At 42.0% G+C, this 12,830-nt stretch overlaps 1 protein-coding gene across 20 annotated transcripts in view; it reads left to right on the top strand.

The window, feature by feature from the left end:
- Positions 1-12,830, top strand: part of NRXN1 (neurexin 1) — a 1,744,826-nt gene that overhangs the window by 1,027,047 nt on the left and 704,949 nt on the right. The window lies entirely within an intron of this gene.

Below are 12,830 nucleotides of genomic sequence, written 5' to 3'. Positions count from 1 at the left end.
CTAATGTGCGTACACACCATCGTTCCAAAAACCGATCGGGTCAGAACGCGGTGACGTCAAACACACGACGTGCTGAATAAAACGAAGTTCAATGCTTCCAAGCATGCGTCGACTTGATTCTGAGCATGCGCGGGTTTTGAACCGATGCTTTCTGTACTAACTATCGGTTTGGACCGATCGGGCAGCGGTCCATCGGTTCGATTTTGAAGCATGTTTGAAAACATTTTGGATCGAAGGAAAAAAGACCGATGGGCTATACACACGGTCGGTTTGGACCGATGAAACTGAACCTCGGTCCATTCTCATCGGTTTTGCCTGACCGTGTGTACGCGGCCTTAAACACAATCAAACCTCTAGAAGGTCCCGTCCCCAAAATTAAACAGTAGAAACCAGCAAGCAGTATGGGACTTTAACCGCTTGCCGACTGTTGCACGACTATTTACATCGGCAGAATGGCACCTGTACGTTCCCTTTAAATGTCGTCATTGCGGGCACGCGCGTGCCCGTCACCAGCTCCGTGAGTGTGACCACAGGTCTGGCGTACTCAATTTACGCCGGGTGCCCGCAATTATGTCACAGAGAGGCAAAAAGGGGGATGCCGATGTAAACAGGACATTTTCCTGTTCTGCCATGTGACAGGACAGAGATCTACTGCTCCCTGTCATCGGAAGCAGTGATCAATGTCGTGTCACTCGTAGTCCAGCCCCCCCCACTGTTAGAATCACTCCCTAGGACACACTTAACCCCTTCCTCGCCTCCTAGTGGTTAACCACTTCCCTGCCAGTGTCATTTACACAGTAATCAGTGCATTTTTATAGCTCTGATCACTGTGTAAATGACAATGGTCCCATAATAGCATCAAAAGTGTCCGGTGTGTCCGCCATAATGTCACGATAAAAATCGCAGATCGCCGCCATTACTAGTAAAAAAAAAAAATAATAAAAATACCATAAATCTATCCCCTATTTTGTAGACGTTAAAACTTTTGTGCAAACCAATCAATATACGCTTATTGTGATTTTTTTTACCAAAAATATGTAGAAGAATACGTATCGGCCTAAACTGAGGAAAAAATCTGTTTTTAAAAAAAAATGGGATATTTAATATAGCAAACAGTAAAAGATATTGGGGCAGATCCACATAGAATTAGATCTGCGCAGCGTATCAGAGATATGCTACGCAGCCGTACCTTACCTGGCGGATCTTCGAATCCTCAAAGAATTTGTGCCTTAAGTTACGGCGACGTAGTGTATTTCTGGCAGCGGAATTCAAATCGGCGGGTAGGGGGCGTGATTCATTTAAATGAAGCGCGTCCCCGCGCCGATTGAACTGCGCATGCTCCGTTTTGAAGTTTCCCGCCATGCTTTGCGCGAAATGACATCTCAACGACGTCATTTCTTTAACTTAGATGTGAGTTACGTCCATCCCTATTCACGGACGACTTACGCAAAAAAAAAATATTCTAATTTCGACGCGGGAACGACGGCCATACTTAACATGGCAAGTCTATCTATACGCTACAAAATACCAGCTTTAACTATACACCGGAAAAAGCCGACTACAGACAATGTTAGAAAATGCAACGGCCACGCGTACGTTTGTGGATCGTCGTAAATCGCTAATTTGCATACCCGACGCTGAAAACGGCGCAAACTCCACCCAGCGGGCGCCAAAGTATTGCATCTACGATCCGAAGGCGTACGAAGCCGTACGCCTGTCGGATCAAACCCAGAAGCCGTCGTATATTGGTTTGAGAATTCAAACGAAAGATACGACGCGGGTAATTTGAAAGTAAGCCGGTGTATCAGTAGATACGCCGGCGTACTACCTATGTGGATCTGGCCCATTGTGTTTTTGTTTCAAAACCGTTGCTCTTCTTTTGTTTATAGCGCAAAAAAAAAATCACAGAGGTGATCAAATACCACCAAAAGAAAGCTCAATTTGTTGGAAAAAAAGGGCATCGATATTGTTTGTGTACAACGTCACACGACCACGCAATTGTCGGTTAAAGCGACGCAGTGCCGAATCTCAAAAAGTGGACTGGTCATTTGGCAGCCAAATCTTCCGGGGCTGAAGTCGTTAATAATATTTATTTCTAGATGTAGGGGGTCATTTTTGTGCCCCTATATATTGAGCACATTGGTAAATGAAGAAAAGGATTCAATCAACCAAATCAATATTACTTGATCTAAAGAAGAAAACTCGATGGACCACTTGGTCTTTTTTTTCTGCCGTCATTCTTCTATCCATCCAGTCACAGATTTTTTCTTCTTTATTTGTATGCATTCAGAGATACGTCCTTAAAAAAAACAGAAACATAACTCCGAGGACCAGAAGAGAATTGTATTATAAATCTCTATCTTTATATACAAACTGAAGGTTGACTCCAAAGAATAAAGTCAATCTTTGGGATGACCCTAAATCTATAGATTTTCTACTTGAGTGAATTCCTATTGCCCCGGCTGATCTCTACCTATGAGATAGAAATAAACGGATGTTCGAGTCTTATTCCCCAATATAAAGTTATAAAAGGGATGTGGAGAGAAGATTAGGTTCATGTGTCCCTGTCAGGACCACATATTTAGAGAAATACATGCAAGAACTTCAAAAATGAATCTCCAGTATTGTATCCAAGTAAAGACCATTTACAGTTTATCTAAACCCTTGAACAACAAACATGATCTATTACAGCTTACAAGGCTTTAGATGTCGTATTTTTTCCTTTTTTAGGCTTTTCTTTTCTGTTGCTCTCTTCAGTAACAGACTTCCAGGGATAGGGAGGCATTTCTTACTCACCATACTGCATCTATGGAGAAGAAGCACCATGAGACATTACTACAGAACAGGACAACAAATGCTTCCTCTCTATCTTTTCTATAACATAGAAGGGTGGGGTTATGTAGTCCTCAGAGATAGCTGGGAACAATGTAATTGAGAAAAAATGCAGCACAAACAGAGAGCACAGGAAGTGATCAACTTACAAGCAGGCAGGATCAGCAGGTAACGTTTACACTTAAAGCGGGAGTTCACCCAAATTTTTTTTTCTAACCTTAGATTGATGCTTGTTTTGTCTAGGGGAATCGGGTAGTTTTTTTTTAAATCGAAGCCGTACTTACCGTTCTAGAGAGCAATCTTCTCCGCCGCTTCCGGGTATGGTCTTCGGGACTGGACGTTCCTATTTGATTGACAGGCTTCCGACGGTCGCATACATCGCGTCACTAGTAGCCGAAAGAAGCCGAGCGTCGGTACGGCTCTATACGGCGCCTGCGCACCAATGTTCGGCTACTTTCGGAAAATTGTGACGCGATGTATGCGACCGTCAGAAGCCTGTCAATCAAATAGGAACGCCTAGTCCCGCAGCCCATACCCGGAAGCAGCGGAGAAGATCGCTCTCTAAAACGGTAAGTACTGCTTCGATTTAAAAAAAACTACCCGATTCCCCTTCACAAAATGAGCCTCAATCTAATGTTAAAAATTAAGTTGTAGGGTGAACCTCCACTTTAAAGGAGTTGTAAAGAAAAATGTTTTTTCACCTTAATGCAATCTATGCATTAAATGAAAAAACATTTCCCCCCCCGAGCCCCCGTTATACTTACCTGACCCCTCGAAAGTCCTGTCCTTTTTTCCCCACAAATAGAGCTTTCTTTTGGTGGTATTTGATCACCTCTGCGGTTTTTATTTTTTGCGCTATAAACAAAATAAGAGCGACAATTTTGAAAAAAAAGCAATATTTTTCACTTTTTGCTATAATTAATATCCCTCAAAAATATATATAAAAAATATTTTTATTCAGTTTAGGCCGTTATGTATTCTTCTACATATTTTTGGTAAAAAAAATCACATTAAGCGTATATTGATTGGTTTGCATAAAAGTTATAGCGTCTACAAAATAGGGGATTGATTTTTAGCATTTTTTTCTAATTAATTTTTTACTAGTAATGGCGGCAATCTGCAATTTTTATCATGACTTTTTTTTTTCAACCTCACCTACTATGTAAATAAAACGATGTAAATAAAATAGGTATGTTACTGGTTAGATATGGACCTTAGATCATAAGCTCTTGAGGACAGGGTCTAATGGGGATGGATAATATGTAAATTGTCAATGCTATATAATTACCGTATATACTGGACTATAAGCCGACCCAAATATAAGCAGAGGCACCTAATTTACCACAAAAAAAAAATGGGAAAACGTATTGACTCGAGTAAGCCTAGGTTGTCCATCTGCATGCCTCAATTAGCCTCACTGTGTCCATGTGCATGCTTCACTGTGTCCATGCTTCACTGTGTCCATGCTTCACTGTGTCCATGCTTCACTGTGTCCATGCCTCACTGTATCCATGCTTCACTGTGTCCATGCCTCACTGTGTCCATGCCTCACTGTATCCATGCCTCACTGTGTCCATGCCTCACTGTGCCCATGCCTCACTGTGCCCATGCCTCACTGTGCCCATGCCTCACTGTGCCCATGTCTCACTATGCCCATGACTAGACTGACGTTTAACATGGTAGTCTATGGAAGGGGTGCCCGGCTTTGAAAAATCGTTGCTCCTCAGCCGTAGGTCCCCCAGATAGCAAACTTTGCACACTTGTAGAGGAGAAATGGGGTCCAGGGGACCTATGGCCGGCCGGTACCGGGTCCCCAAAATCACTAGAGAAATTACAGTTTAACATGGGAGTCTATGGAAGAGGAGCCCAGCTTTGAAAAATTGGTTCTCCTCGTAGGTCCCCCGGACAACAAATTTTGCACACTTGTAGAGGAAGACTGGGGCATGTGTGCCAAGTTTGGGGTCCAGGGGACTTACGGCCGGCCGGTACCGGGTCCCCAAAGTCTGGGAGATCGGGTGCAAAAAGGTGACTCAAGTATAAGCCGAGGGAGGCATTTTCATCATAAAAAAATGTGCTGAAAAACTTGGCTTATACTCGAGTATATCCGGTAACTGTAATAAATAATAATAGGTAGATAGACGCCAAGGTATAGCAAATTATATATAGAAAAAAAATAGATTCATTATAGAATACAGATATTCAAAAACAACAAAAAGGCAAAAGCTTCAGAGTTGCAAACTTTGTAATAACATTTCATCAATTATTATCAATAATTGATTGAATAGATGAGATGACAGCAGCAGTGAATGGAACCCACCAGCCAGTACTAAGTAATATGATGCAAAGAATTTATGACAGTTATGAGAAGCAACGTGCAATGGAAAGGCATTTTAGGAAATGGGAAATATAAGATAAAGATAAAATTATGTTTTAGAAGGTTAAAAAAATACTCTGTAAAAGACAACACACTCGCAAATTATCCGTACCATGGGAGGAAGGGAATATTTTCTGTATTTTACCTGTTCATTTCATGGCAGGGTATCCGGGAAACTGGCAGGAAAGAAAGCTTTTTAATATATAAAAAAAAGAAAAAAATTGTTCTACTCTTTCTACAATCTTCTTCCTAATGGTTATAGTTTTGCTGGTCTAATTTTTTTTTTTAATGAAAATAATTATGCCAATGAGGCATTATTATTTAAAATGTCTCCAGAATCATAAACACCAAACTGCACAAAGAGACCTCAGACTGGCAGATGTTCTGCATTAAAGAATCTGTTTCCTAGCAGTTATTTCAGAGGAAATCAATTTTTTTATCCTTTCTGACATGCTTGCAGCATGTTGATTGGGACACTGAATGGTGTGATTTTTTTTTTCTGTCTGTTAATTCTAAACAGTAACAGTAACAAATGTATTATAATTTTTTTTGCATCAAAGTCATGAGCCTGTGCATTTACTCTTCATTAGAGATAAAACCCGATGTTCGCGTCGAATGTAAGTTACAGTGGCGACAATTACAGGGCACAGTGGCGACAATTACAGGGCACAGTGGCGACAATTAAAGGGCACAGTGGCGACAATTAAAGGGCACAGTGGTGACAATTGGCACAGTGGCAACAATTACAGGGCATAGTGGTGACAATTGGCACAGTGGCGACACTTAAAGGGAACAGCGGTGACAATTAAAGGGCACAGTGGCGACAATTACAGGGCACAGTGGTGACAATTAAAGGGCACAGTGGCAAAAATTGGCACAGTGGCGACAATTGATGGGCATAGTGGCTGCGTTTGATGGCATGGCACAGTGGCTGTGTTTGATGGCATGGCACAGTGGTGACAATTGATGGCACAGTGGCTGCGCTTGATGGGCCCAGTGGCTTAATTTGATGGGCACAGTGAGGCTGCAATTGTTTGTTTGTTTTCGTTTGTTTGCGCCCCCCCAAAAATTTTAAGCACCAGCCGCCACTGCTCGTGGCGATAATGAATTGGCGCATTCCGCAATACAGATAAAAGTCACTGAAAAAATGGCATGAGTTCTCCCCCAGTCCATTACCTGGCCCTTTGGGTCTGGTATTAATATTAAGGGGAACCCCGAACCAAAATTAAAAAAAAAATTCGTAGGGGTTCCCCCAAAATTCCATACCAGGCCCTTCAGGTCTGGTATGGATATTAAGGGGAACCCTGCACCAATTTTTTTGTGCAGGCCAGTCAAGTTCATCCACTCAAAACTTGCTCATCCATGTCTTTATGGACCTTTCTTTGTGCACTGGTCCAAATCATTTGGTGGAGGGGGTTATAGTGTGGGGTTGTTTTTCGGGCGTTGGACTTGGCCCCTTAGTTGCAGTGAAGGGAACTCTTAAGGAGTCAGCATACCAAGACATTTTGGACAATTTCATGCTCCCAACTTTGTGGAAACAGTTTAGGGATGGGCCCTTTCTGTTCCAACATGACTGTACACCAGTGCACAAAGCAAGGTCCATAAAGATATAGATGAGGGACTTTGGGGTGGAGGAACTTGACCTCAACCCGATAGAACACCTTTGAGATGAATTAGAGTGGAGAATGCAAGCCAGGCTTTCTCGTCCAACATCAGTGCCTGACCTCACAAATGCGCTTCTGGAAGAATGGTCAAACATTCCCATAGACACACTCCTAAACCTTGTGGACAGCCTTCCCTGAAGAGTTGTAGCTGCAAAGGGTGGACCAATTTATTATTTGTCAAAACCATGAAACAGAGACAGATGTGCAGTAAAAATAACACTATAATAAAATGGTAAAATGGTATAAACAAAGCAAACTTAGACAAAACATAGCCAGAGTTTGGTAACCAGGATGGGTAGTCAGAACAAGCCAGAGAAACAGGTGTCCAGAGATCAACGTAGGCGGGTGCAACAAACAGGATCAGGTACCAGAAGGGAAGTCAACCAAGCAGAAGTTTATCACAGGAAAACACAGCAGAGAGAGTCCAGATATGTTGACCAAGGCAAAGGCACAGACGATCTGATCCATGGAGTTTATATAACCAGCAGCTCTAGCTGACGAACAGGAAATTAATACCAGGTGAGTCACTTTGGAATGAAGAGTCAAAAAGAGTTTGGCAATTAACCAACAGCAGAGCATAGAGCTCTGAGAAGAAAGGACTGAGCCCAGCCCTGACAATACTGAACCCTATGGAAAATGACTGGGATGCCATTAAAGTTTGCCTTTATTAATTTAAACCAGAATGTGTGGTTATGGCTCTTGGGAGCCAATTCATTGGCATATGTGGTGGGACAGAGAGGGGTGAAGGATAGGCAGATCTTCTGTAGTCCACCATGCAGGGCTGATATTGCTGGTTTGGATGGTTTTCATGTAGCAAAGAACTGGGTTGTCAGTCCAAGCAGGAAGTTAGGAACATATTTTATTTCCGGCAACTCAACAGGTAGTTTTCTGAACTTCCAGCACTTTTTACGGGTTATATAATAAGTGATATAAGAAGAGGAAATGTGCATCTATTCCAGAGATACGTCGACTACATTCTTTATTCCAGTTTTGCCTGAGATACATTTTAAACACAGCACAGAAAGGGAATTATCAGATTCGGAAATTTTTAGAAAAGTGTATTTAATAGAAAAAGAAATTTACATGAACCTTATCCCTTAATACCTGGTGAAAAGGCAAAGCTGAGATAAACTAGCTTACTACTGCTTCTCTGTTGGCAGCAAAATAAATGTTTTTGGATCAACTAATTTAGTTGCATTCATCAATATGCACTGTGCAATTTTAAAGGATGTAATGTGCCTTTTTGTGCAGGGAAAACACATTCACCCACACATTAACACTTCCTACACAGGGATCTATTAAAAGACATTCAAAATCAAGGGGATAACAGATCAGGAAAAGCTGTATAAATGTTATTACAGGTTTCCATTTCAGCTACGCTCTGCGAATTTCATCACTGACAGTGATGTGCATTTTATATTAGCTCCATTTTAAACAGCCAAAGAAAGTAGAGAAATGCCAAATGAACTTGCCAGCTATATAAGTGAAGGGTTCTTGATGATGAGGTTGGTGCTGGTTTTCGGTGTAGCCATTCCTGTTCTTCATGATGCTCAAAATACAAGTATTGGTTTTAGAGATAAACAAACCTCTTATAATTCAATTCCATTTAGACATAATGAAAGATGCAAATTATGCAGCTCTGTATATATCAATACATACACAGAAATGTAAAAGCTCTGATACAAAGATGAATCAATACATTACTGAATGCATTTTGGAAATAAAGTAGTGAAAGGACCCAAATGTAATGCTGGAAGTCCCTGTACAGCAGAGTTTAGAGAGGTTGAGGGAGAAGCAGCCCAAGAAACATGTGTGTTTTAGTGCAGGATACATGTTGACAAGAGGGGAGAGTAGTGTGGCGAAGATATGTGCTTATCAGTATGCTGCTTCTCCATTCATTGTTCAGTCACAGCCCAGATAACAAAGAATTGTGCTGCACATTTGAAAACGACTTGCTCAGCTATTGCTAGACCTGTCAGGCTTCACAAGTTTGTTGCACAATTTCAGAAAGTCCGCATTGTATGAATCCAGATCAACTTTCTTGCCAAACATTCTGCAAGTCTGCTGCAAGTTCTGGTTCAGTTATGTTGTGCAATAGTCATCCCACCACAGGGGGCACTGTGGCTGAATTTGTCATGCTGTAGACTTGCAGAGCTCTTCCTGTAGACTCATCAATGCAACTTTGCTCTTGCTAGAGACTTGCCACACAAATTTTCTACAAATTAGAAAAGTGTCAACTAGAACTTGTGTTTCAAGTGCTCTGTAATGCTGCATACACACGATCGGTTAAACCGATGAGAATGGTCTGATTGACCGTTTTCATCGGTCAAAACGTTTTCATCGGTTATTTAACCATCGGTTAAAAAAAGCCAACTTGTTTTAAATTTAACCAATGGATTCCTAACCGATAGAAAAAAAAAACGATCGTAGTAGGCACGACTATCGGTTAAAAATCCATGCATGCTCAGAATCAAGTCAATGCATGCTTGGAAGCATTGAACTTTGTTTTTTTCAGCACGACATTGTGTTTTACGTCACCGCGTTCTGACACAATCGTTTTTATAACCGATGGTTTGTAGGCGCGACGGACCATCAGTCAGCTTCATCGGTTAACCGATGAAAACGGTCCATCGATCCGTTTTCATCGGATGGACTGATCGTGTGTACGCTGCATAAGTGTACAACTTGACAGTGAAAATGTGCGTTCGTCCTCTGTTTAACTTAGGCCCCGTACACACGGTTGGACAAAACCGATGAGAATGGACCGAGGTTCAGTTTCATCGGTCCAAACCGACCGTGTGTGTAGCCCATCGGTCTGTTTTCCTTCGGTCCAAAATTCTAAAACATGCTTCAAAACCGAACCGATGGACCGCTGCCCGATCGGTCCAAACCGATGGTTAGTACAGAAAGCATTGGTTCAAAACCCGCGCATGCTCAGAACCAAGTCGACGCATGCTTGGAAGCATTGAACTTCGTTTGATTCAGCACGTCGTGTGTTTGACGTCACCGCGTTCTGACCCGATCGGTTTTTGGAACGATGGTGTGTACGCACATCAGACCATCAGGCCACTTCAGCGGTGAACCGATGAAAACGGTCCGTCGGACCATTCTCATCGGTTTGGAACGACCGTGCGTACAAGGCCTAATTGGAAGCCGATTAGAGCCCAAAGGCTCTAATCAGGCACTTCCAAAACACACCCACCGCTGTAATTCAGATGGCCGGCCCTCAACAGGGGGCCGGACACTTGAACAGTGGGCGGCAGCGGCAACAATAGATAGATTCATGCAATGCATGAATCTATCTATTGTTGAGTGATGGGTGCACTTTGGACGCACTGCCACTGGCTACTTGATACATCTGATCCTTCAAAATCTGTCCATAAGTTTCACCGCTAATGCCCATCTTCTCAATAAACATCACAGCTGTAAAGGCGGGGTGGTTAGTGTTTCAGCATTACAAGGCATGTTCAAATCGTTGTCATCCAAACACACCTAAACTATCCTGCCAGGAAACTGTCACTGCACACCTCCAATCATCAAGTGGCCCAGACATTCCCCACCCTGAAAGCACACATATGTACATGCGACGTTGGGCCCAATAAGGCCTCGTCCACTTATGATTGGCGGTGTACATTCACAGCTTCCTGGCGTGATAGCTCAGGTACGTTTGGACTAGGATCTCACATGCCTACTGGAACCTCATCACTGATCAATACAACTGTTGGTGGGACTTGACCGGTTTTAGGAACACTGCCCCACACCATCTATTTTCTTTTATCGGCTACGTTCAAGCTACTTTTATTTACTTTCAAATGTTGGCAGACTCCCTTACTCACATTTCCCACTTCCAGCAGGATGCTGAGAACACCGGACACACCTTATTAGGCAGCATAATAGGTAACATCTCAAACAATGTCTATTTAATAAGAAGCTAAAGCTTCTCTTTATCCTCCACCAAGTCCTGGATATCATGTTAAGTTATTTTTTTATACCTCAGCATCAATATAGAAAATAAAATGACAAGCATGCCTTGTGGACACTTCATTAATAGAGAAGTAAGGATGTTTTTTATTTTTTTGTGATTGAAAAGGTCATTTGTGACCTTAATATGGGTTACGGTCTTAATTGAACCAGTCACTGTAAGAGGAAATTGGAGTGGGGGTAATCTGTGTTAAAAAGCGTGGAAAGCACACTATCTAGTCAGGGTGCAACCATGCATTCAGTTTGCTAATGCATTCATTTCCAATCAAGAAAATAAGAAAAAACATTTAATTCCTCTTCATTATGTATCATCAGCTCAATTAACCTTTATATTTGCAGTAAAAAAAAAAAAAAAAAAACACGCAGAGTTTACAACTTTCTCATTTTGTCTTGATTTGAGATTTATGGCTCTTACTCATCATTGGTTTGCATTATGTTGCCTTTGTTTATTTTGTTTAAAGTGGTTGTACTTGGAAGAAGCTTTTTACCTTGACATGTTTAAATGTTGGTTTAGTAAAGAAATGTAACGAGGAGTAAACAATTATTTACACTACATGGTTGCATGCTTTAGCAGGTAGCCACGTGACTGAGAGCTTAAAGGGGATTTCCAACTTCCCAAGCAATGTAGGAATCTTCTAATGTGCTGACCAATGCCAATTCACTGGCATTCTGAGCAAAAGCTGCTTGGAGTAGGTCAAGCATCTCTGAGAGCTCCGGCAGTTTTTCAACTCTGTTTTGCAAACAGCAGGTCAGTTGGCATGCAAAACAAAAAGTTGTCCTCAGATAAATTTTGGCTAAATTGTATGGTAGTTGCCAGCCTTCTTGAATAAGGAGAAATTTCCTGGAGAGCTTTTTCCCTGTTACATACTACTGGCTCATCTCTGTTGCCTCGCCTAAAGTAGATTGAGCTCCAGGTCTGAACACACAACTCCCATTCCACCTCCTTTGTATTAGAAATATCAAGCGAGGAGGGATACATGCTTTGAGTTTGAAGTAAAGCTGAGGCCAGACTATCGATATTCCAAGTGCAGATTTTAACAAAGAGTAAATAAAGGCTGGGTTCACACTAGTGAAAATTGGATGTGGGTTTCTCCGCAACTACTGTAATTGGCATGTCAGGAGACTGTGAACGACTCTCAATGGAGCTGGTTCATACAGCTCCGGGATGGCTGCAGAGAAGTTTGCAGAAAAGCCCTGTGTGTCTTCTAGTCCAAATTAAGGTCTGAATCCAGCCAAAAATTTGAGCCTGATTCTTCCCTGAAATGGAGAACAGGGACGCATCGGACCCCTGCTGTGAGTTGCTCTGTACAACGGTGTGAACCCAGCTTTAAACAGGCTCCAATGTAGCTGCAGGCACTGTGGGGGAAATCAACCTTTAAAACTGTCTTCTACTGATCATTGTAGCTACAGGCACTGTGGAGAAAGTCACTTTCAAACTTCATAGCAGAAGCATTGCAGCAGCTCAAGATATTCCCTCTGCAGCTCAGCTCTCCCTACTTCCAAGAATGATTCAGAAGGATATGGATATCCAATTACACATTTTAACAAGCAGTAAATGATCTCTAAAACAGGTTCCAATGTAACTGCAGGCACTGTGGAGAACGCCAACCTTTCAAACTGGCTTCTACTGATCATTGTAGCTACAGGCACTATGGAGAAAATCACTCTCAAACTTCATAGTAAAAGCATTGCAGCAGTTCAAGATATTCCCTCTGCAGCTCAGCTCACCCTACTCCTAGGAATGACTCAGCATGCTATGGATAATCAATTGCACATTTTAACAAGTGATCTCTAAAACAGGCTACAATGTAGCGGCAGGCACTGTGGAGAAAGCTAACTTTTAAAACTGGTTTCTACTGATCACTGTAGCTACAGGCACTGTCGAGACAATCACTATCAAACTACATAGCAGAAGCATTGCATCAGATTGAGATATTCACACTGCAACTCAGCTCACCCTGCTTCATCCTCCTAGCAAT

This window comes from Rana temporaria, chromosome 4, assembly GCF_905171775.1.
Source record: "Rana temporaria chromosome 4, aRanTem1.1, whole genome shotgun sequence".
In the NCBI taxonomy this organism is placed as follows: Eukaryota; Metazoa; Chordata; class Amphibia; order Anura; family Ranidae; genus Rana; species Rana temporaria.
This window is presented reverse-complemented; position numbering and strand designations above follow the sequence as displayed.